Source organism: Mus pahari, chromosome 1 (assembly GCF_900095145.1).
Source record: "Mus pahari chromosome 1, PAHARI_EIJ_v1.1, whole genome shotgun sequence".
Lineage (NCBI taxonomy): Eukaryota > Metazoa > Chordata > Mammalia > Rodentia > Muridae > Mus > Mus pahari.
In genome coordinates this window covers 12,982,513-12,990,246 of record NC_034590.1, presented here as the reverse complement: position 1 = coordinate 12,990,246, position 7,734 = coordinate 12,982,513, and the positions used below count along the sequence as shown (strand labels likewise).

General features: G+C 42.4%; 1 long non-coding RNA gene across 1 annotated transcript; it reads right to left on the bottom strand.

The window, feature by feature from the left end:
- Positions 1–3,377: 3,377 nt before the first annotated feature.
- On the bottom strand, positions 3,378–7,409 carry LOC115063160. Its single transcript, XR_003843164.1, has 3 exons — positions 7,276–7,409; positions 6,268–6,364; positions 3,378–3,918 (listed from the first exon to the last, which is right to left on the bottom strand). It is a non-coding gene; the product is annotated as an uncharacterized LOC115063160 (long non-coding RNA).
- Between the last annotated feature and the right edge of the window lie 325 nt (positions 7,410–7,734).

The window sequence follows — 7,734 nt, the reverse complement described above, 5'->3', positions numbered from 1 at the left end:
CCCCACATGCACACACACAAGCACAATAGATATATAGATAGATAGATAGATAGATAGATAGATAGATAGATAGATAGATAGATAGATTTCTGTGGTTTTGTTGAGTCTTTTGTCTATCTTTCTGGCTTATGTCCATTTTAGCAGCCACAGCAGTGTTGGAAACAAAACAAGCAGTCACAAATATGTGGGGAACAAATTTCTTTAGACAGAAGGCCAGAAGGACGGAGAAGAAGTTGGTAGAAGAGAGGACAAAATAGAAGTAAAGGGAGGAAAGAGAAAGGGAACTTTGGAATTGTGTTAGCACAACCTTCTAGCTAGAATACCTAGGGGAAATGATTATCACATTCCCTTGCAGACTTGAGGGAATGAAGTGTCTAAGATAAATAAAATGCTTTATAGAAGGCCTATTCTGAGTGTCCCAACCTAGCCCAACTTCAAGTTGAGTCTTTTGTCATCGTAAAAGAGAAAGTCAGGATACATACCAGATATATGACTCAAATGAAAAGGAGTCTGTATGATCCCCATATCTATCATCATCACCCCTAGTCCTAGAGTGGGGCTGTCTGGGGATAGATGTGGCTTCCAGTGGATGGAGTAAAAACAATTCCTTCTGAAAAATAACTTAGAATCCAGGTCTTATTATTTACCCTATGTCTTGGTTACTTTGCTATGGCTGTAATAAAATGCCAAGGCAACTTACAGAAGGAAACGTTTATTTGGGGGCTTATGTTTCCAGATGGATGAGAGTCCATCACCATCATGTCAGGGAAGTATTGCAGCAAATACCAGGCATGGTGCCATGCACACCCGAGAAATCACATCTTGAACCACAGACAGGAAATAGGCCACACTGGTAGTACCATATGGCTTTTGAAACCTCCAAGCCGGCCCATCATGCCATACTTCCTTCAGCAAAGCCACATCTCCAAAGTCTTCCCCAACAGGGTCACCAACTGAGGAACAAGTGTTCAAAGGCCTGTGACTTATGGGAATCATCTCACCCAAACCACCACCCTGGTCCTGAAATGCCGAAAGGAATTGTCAGGATACATCCTTTTGAGTGAGAAAAATGTAAGCTTTACGAGCGGGCAGCTACTAATTATTGGGGAAATTAGAATACGAATTTGATGTAACTCCAGCTAAAACACTGATATATGGATGAAAGGAAATGGCGTAACTTTAGTGCTCAAGGTCGTGGTCTTCTGCTGGCCTATCTTTCTCAGTATTCTCTCATGTTCATGCGAGCTGAGCCACCATCTCTAACCTGAAATCCAGAGGGAGATGAAGAGTTATAACTTGATTTCTACTAATGTCTACTAGGGAATGAGGCTTTCATTTTCTCACCCTTAGAAAGGAGATCAGTTTTAGAAATAAAAGCAAAGCACTCTTTTTGGCTAGGGTGCACTGAACTGAGCCAAGTTATCTGCTTCAAGCAAAAAAAAAAAATCTTCGCTATTTGAAGGCTGAGTGTATCAATATTGCTGTTTCTGTCTTCATCTCTGAAAGATGGAAAATACCTACCGAGGACAACTGCCATCTGTAATTGATACCTGCTTTTCTCCTCCTCAGTCCCTGAATTTTAATCATCACAAAGTGAACTTTTAAGAGTTGTCACATAGAATGATCAGTACCAGTGACTTCAAGAGCCTACAGAAAACTGATCCTACACTTGAAAATAAAAATGAATTTTAAAATTCTATCTACAGGAAGAAGGCAGCTGAACTATAGATTTTGATTTGCTTTATACACTCTAAGCCAGAAAAAAAAATCATCACAGTAGCCAGCCATTTTCCCCCAGGTCACAACCTCCAGTGAAGATGCTTAAAAAGCCCACAGGGGCTGAAGCTGGAACTTAGCATTTTGCCACCACAGGTGGAGTTTAGACAGGACCACAGATCCTATCAAAACAGAACAAGCAAGGAGCAATTTACTCAGCAAATTTCTCAAGCCTCTAAAACATGAATATAACAAGATTTTTTTCCCAAGCATTGAAAGTGAATTCTCAGCCTGGCTAGAGGAAGAAATATATTGACAATTTGTCCTCATGTGCAGAAGACAAACACCAATGTGTAAGCTGCTATTGAATGCAAGAGGATTGATTCTGAAAACTTTTAAATTTATTTAACAAACCTAAAGAAGATGATGTAAAATAGCATAACTTCTGTACTGGAGAAAGCCAGGGGCAATTGGTTCTAGCCTGTCATTAGTAATCACTGTTGACATCAAAAGCCACTTGGGCAGCCATCTCTGGCACTTAACTTTGTTGGGTTTCAGGATGTCCATGGGAAGGAGACCACTATCAAGGAGCTGGTGCCAGTCCATGAAACATACATATATACAAAGCCTACTGTGGGTAAGAGAGCCTATGCTAAGTTCCATGTGTAGGTGCAAGCCTACAGGAGAATAATATTTTGACAAGGATACTCAAGAAGGGAATTTTTCAATAGGCCGAGCTGAATTTTGGCCAACAGATGCATGATTTTGAGGTGGTTATGGGTGGAACAAATGTTTCTGGCAGAGGAAACAATGAGTGAGACAGTTAGGGAGATGGTAAGTGGTAAGATCAGAGATGGTTCTGATTAAAACAAAGAAACTAACCCATCAGTTGGTGTCAAGCTAAAAAGATGCCAGAGTTCATGTTTTCATTACTGAGTTTAGGGTTTGGAATACAACATAATGGCACTCCTAAATGTCTCTGCCCCAACTTGTGAACTGATGATGGAAGAAAAGAACCTTTGCAGATAGGATTAAGTGTGGAGAATACTCTGGACTGCACAGATTGTCCTTTCTTGAGAGAGCCAATGAGTGGGCCGGAGGATACAGTGACACAATGAGATGGAGAGACCCTGGGGGAGGAGGACCTGGAGCTCTGTGCTGCTTCTAAGTGTAAAGGGTCATGATGGTGATACCAGATAAAGATAGCACGGAAACCCAGACCTCAGGACCACAGTTACAAAGAACCAAACATCACCAGTGCATGAATGCGGAAGGACATGAATTCCACCCCTTCTGGCCTCACCATTAGCTCTCATGAGAAGCATGGCCCTTCAGCACCTAGAGGTCTGCCTCTGAGAGGCACTCTTGATGTAATATAATATATTCACATTGTTTTCATGTTACAAAATTTGTAGAAATCTATTCCATGGTAACATAAACTGAAAGATAATTTACCTGCAACTTTATTTTGTATACAATTAGTCCTCAATCTCTACATGAGCTGACTAAACATGGGGTAGTTCTTTCTGTATAACAGATTTGCTTTTTTTTAAGTTGTTCAGTGGTTTCATACATGTATATAATAAATTTGAGTCACCCCCCCCCCATCTTCCTCTCTCATTCCTCTCCTCACTGGAATTCTTCCCAGCAACTCTGTCTCCTACATCCACATCATCTTCTAGATTTTTAAAAACTATGTATGAGTGTTTTCTATATGCACTGTGCACCCAGGGCCTGAGGATGTCAGAGGAGAGCGTTAGATCTCCTGAGACTAGAGTCAAAAAGAGTTGTGAGTTGCCATGTAGGTACTGAATTCTAAGCCTCGGTCTCACAAGATCAGCCAGGGCTCTGAAAGGCTGACCAGCCTTCGAGCCTATTTTGCCAATAGCCGGCTGAGTTTATTTAGTTTCTTGCCTGGGCAGGTGTGGGAGGTTATTTACTTGAGTAAGGACAGCTTATCAGTGGCTACGCCACTGAAGAAAATAACAGACACGTCTCAATAGCTCTCAGTTGCCAATATTTCTACAAGCTTGTGCAGAGAACCTCAGCTGCAGTTGACTCTGTCGTGTCTAGAAGAAGAGTTTTCAAAGTATTTCCATGCTGATTCCATATTGAGAGGCCAGTTCTTAGAGATGAAGGACTGAGAAGCTCCAATTCACCGCCTTAAGGATCAGCTCCTAGTCCTGGGCTTGGTATTTTCACCTAGAATCAAGAAGAAGTATATATGAAATATATGACTTTGGAATAGAATGAGCCAGGGTTAACTTTGAAACTTGTTACTTATTTCTGTGTGACCTTAAATAACTTACTTCAATTCTGTGAGTATCAGACCCTTAAAGAGTATGCACGCCTCTGCACAGTTGGGTGCAGTAGTGTGAGCCTGTCTCAGCACCCTGGGGGACTGAGACTGGAGAGTTGCATGTTCAAGGCAAGTGTTGGCAACGTGGCAAGTACTTGCCTTAAAACAAACAAACAAACAAACAAACAAAACAAATATCTTCCTGTTAGAGTTGTGTAAAAGGCCTACACTTTTATGTCATGGGAGCAAGCTATTTGTAAAGTACCTCGTCCATAGTAAATTCATATGTTCCGCCTTCTGACGTATGCGTGCACTCTTCGCATGCACTCCTGAAGGCTGGTTGCGTGACTTCCCAGCGCAAAGCCAGCAAAGAACAAAATAATGTGTTTGTTCATAAAATAACAGTGTGATGATATTGATGTTGATTCTACCCAGAAATCAATACCATGTGCCAGCCACAGAAAAACACAAGAAAGTTTATCTTCCTGTGGTGCTTTGGTCTGGGAGACAAGGTCTCTTGCAACCTGTGATGCTAGAACCCTTGTGGTGGGTGACAGAGGGAACATCAAATCATGACAGTCAAAAAGCTATTCCAAGATCCACTTACTCTCAGTCCTTCTGAATACATTTAGGAGGAAGACTCCATTGAGAAGAGTCTCTAGCACCTCCCCTTCAGTAGATTACTGCTTGGACCCTCGGCTAGCAGCATGACTCTAGAGAAATCATGGCCTTGGCACTTCTGTGCCTCACCTGCAGGAGTGAGGTTGTTAGCACCAGGACACTCCAAGGCCTGACCCAACCACGTGACACTAGACCTGCGTTGCCAGGACAANGACCCTCAATCCCACAACTCACCTGGCTCAGTCCCCACCCTCATTGGTGTGATGTCATTCTCCCTATAAATTAGGGGATCACCCCCTCCTCGCTCTCTTCCTCTTCTCCTCCTCTCTTTACCCCGTTCTCTTCTCTTCTTCTTTTCCCTCCTTCCCCTTTTTCTCCTCCTCCTCTCTCTCTTCTCTACTCTTCTACCCACTTTACCGCTCCCCATCCCTGCTTAATAAACCTCTCACGTGGAATCACCTTGGCGTGGTCTGCTGTTTGGTTTATCCNCTCAAATCATATATATTAATATTGCTTAATAATGCTAATTCATAAAAGAGGTGAGGTTTCTTTGAAGAGTTTTTAAGCGTAGCCCCTTTTAAATAAAGGCCTTAGGGTGGGCAGTACCATTGATCTGGGGAAGTGAATGAAGGCATGCAAACTGAATTGCAAGGTTAAGTTCTAAGAACTAAGTTTTCAAGACACGGTGTAGTACAGAGAAGATATGTGAGCACGGCCAACATTAGCTGAGAGGAGAATCGCCTTCCTTGAGCTATAAGAGTAACTATGATGGATTTTTGAAAGAAGTGCAGAGGAAGATGGCATGTCAGCAGAAAGAGTAGTGTGCCCACAGGCCCAGGAGCAGGCAGCTTGCGAATCTTTTTTTTAAACATCAAGCAGTCTTTATTTTACGTAGACTTTGCTGTTAGTTCTTTGGTTTGCTTTTATCCTCAAAGCTCTACACCTATTCAATACCTATATTAAATGAGTTTGTTTATAAACTTGCCTAGGAGAACAGGGCCGCCTATATTTGGTTACTAAGAACTTTGCAGCAGAAAATACAGAGTCCTTCCCTGTCACTCAGACAGTTTCCTTCTGGAAGTCAGAGAGTCAGAACCGAAGCCTCACTGCATTCTCAATGCCAATATCAATAATAAATCGCATGCCAATACATGAGGTTATTCCATGAAGTCTTGCAAAAAAACAAAAACAAAACCAAAAAACCAACCAACCAACCAACAAACAAACAAAACCCCTGCAAGTTTCAAAGGGAGACGATTCCTTTGTAATTAAGAACATTCCCTGGGGCATTGTTCATTGTATCTTTTGTTTGTTTGTTTGTTTTTCAAGACAGGGTTTCTCTGTCACTTTGTAGACCAGGCTGGCCTCAAACTCAGAAATCCGCCTGCCTCTGCCTCCCAAGTGCTGGGATTAAAGGCGTGTGCCACCACGCCTGGCTTGTTCATTGTATCTTATTAAGGACAAAATACTTTGGGAATGTATGAGTTCCCAAAGGTTCTGTGTAAAAGACCTTTGAAGGCTGCTACACCGGAAAGGAGAGGAAGATGTTCCACCGTTGGTCAGTGACCACCCCTGAAGTCACACAAACAAGAAATCCCCAATTTAATCATTGTAAAAGAGGAAACACATACCACCTTGATTTCGTCTGTTGGCAAATCTGAGACCAGAGCGAAGATAGGTCCATGGGTAGACCACCCCATCACCAGGCACAGCTCTATCATGCAGGGACTACAGATAAAAAAGAATTGATCTGCTGTGAGAGAGGATGCAGCAACTGAACCAAAGCCTTGGAAGATAAGCAGGATTTAACAGATGTGAAGGCTGAGAGGTACCCTGTGTGAAGGAGCAACATGGGTGTAACTAGCTACATGGAGTAGAGGGGAAATATTACCACTGATGTATTATTAATATTAATATATACATTTAGCGGATATACCAAACAGTGTACCAGGCCAAGGCGGTTCCACGTGAGAGAGGTTTATTATGTAGAGACAAAGGGGGAAGCAAGGCAAGTAGAAGGGTAGAGAAGAAAGAGAGCGAGGAGGGGGTGATCTCCTAATTTATATGGAAAATGACTTCACACAAGTGAGGGTGGGAGGTGAGCCAAGTAGGTTCTAGGAAATGAGGGCCATTGGCTTGGCAACGCAGGCCATAGGTCACATTGTTCGCTCCTGGGTTTGGAATGTCCTGGTACTAACAACCACCAGGTCAGTTACTCAGATTGTCCTAGAAAAGTGGTAAATTTCCATGGTTTAACAGAACATAGGACATGCGTTTTGGTAGAAATCATGATATCTGTTTGGGTGTTCTTTTCTTTTTCTCCTAGAAAGCTCCTAGCCATATGCTGAAGTCTTTCAAACACTGCCCCACTCTGAAGACTCCCAGAGGCTGATGTGACATCTAACCCCCACCAGCTAACAAACAGAGCTAGGAATCTAGTTTATCGTCCACCTTCTCTTTACTAATGCTTATAGTACTAGAGATACTGGATATCAACAAATATTGTCTGATTCCTCCCACCCCAGCACCCACCGAGTGTCCATAGTCTTTGTTGTTAATGCTGTTGTGGTTAACTGTCCACAAACACAAACACATTATGGAAGAGGGAATCTCAATTGAAAACAAAACAAAACACATACCTCTATAGGATCAGCGTGTAGGCCAACTGTGGAGTATTGTCATGATGAATGATTATTGTGGGAATGTCCAGACCACTATGGGTAGTATCAGCCCTGGGCTGGTGGTCCTGAGTGTTGAAGCAGGTCAAACAAACCTTAAGGATCAAGCCAGAAAGCACCATTTCTTCATGGCCTCTGCATCAATTCCTACCTCTTGGTCCCTGCTCTGTTTGAGTTCCTGTTGACTTCTCTCAGTGATGGAATGTGACTCCAGAGTGGTTTGCTAAAGTAAATTCTTCCCACACAAATTGATTTTTAGACATGGTGTTTTATCTTAGCAATAAATAACCTAAACTAAGACAATACCCAACATGTCAACCCCAATCTCACATATCTAATCTACAGTGAACATCACCTCTAATCAGTTAAGGGCTCAGCCACCAAACTGCTGGCTTTAGACACCAGTCACAAGACCCAGAC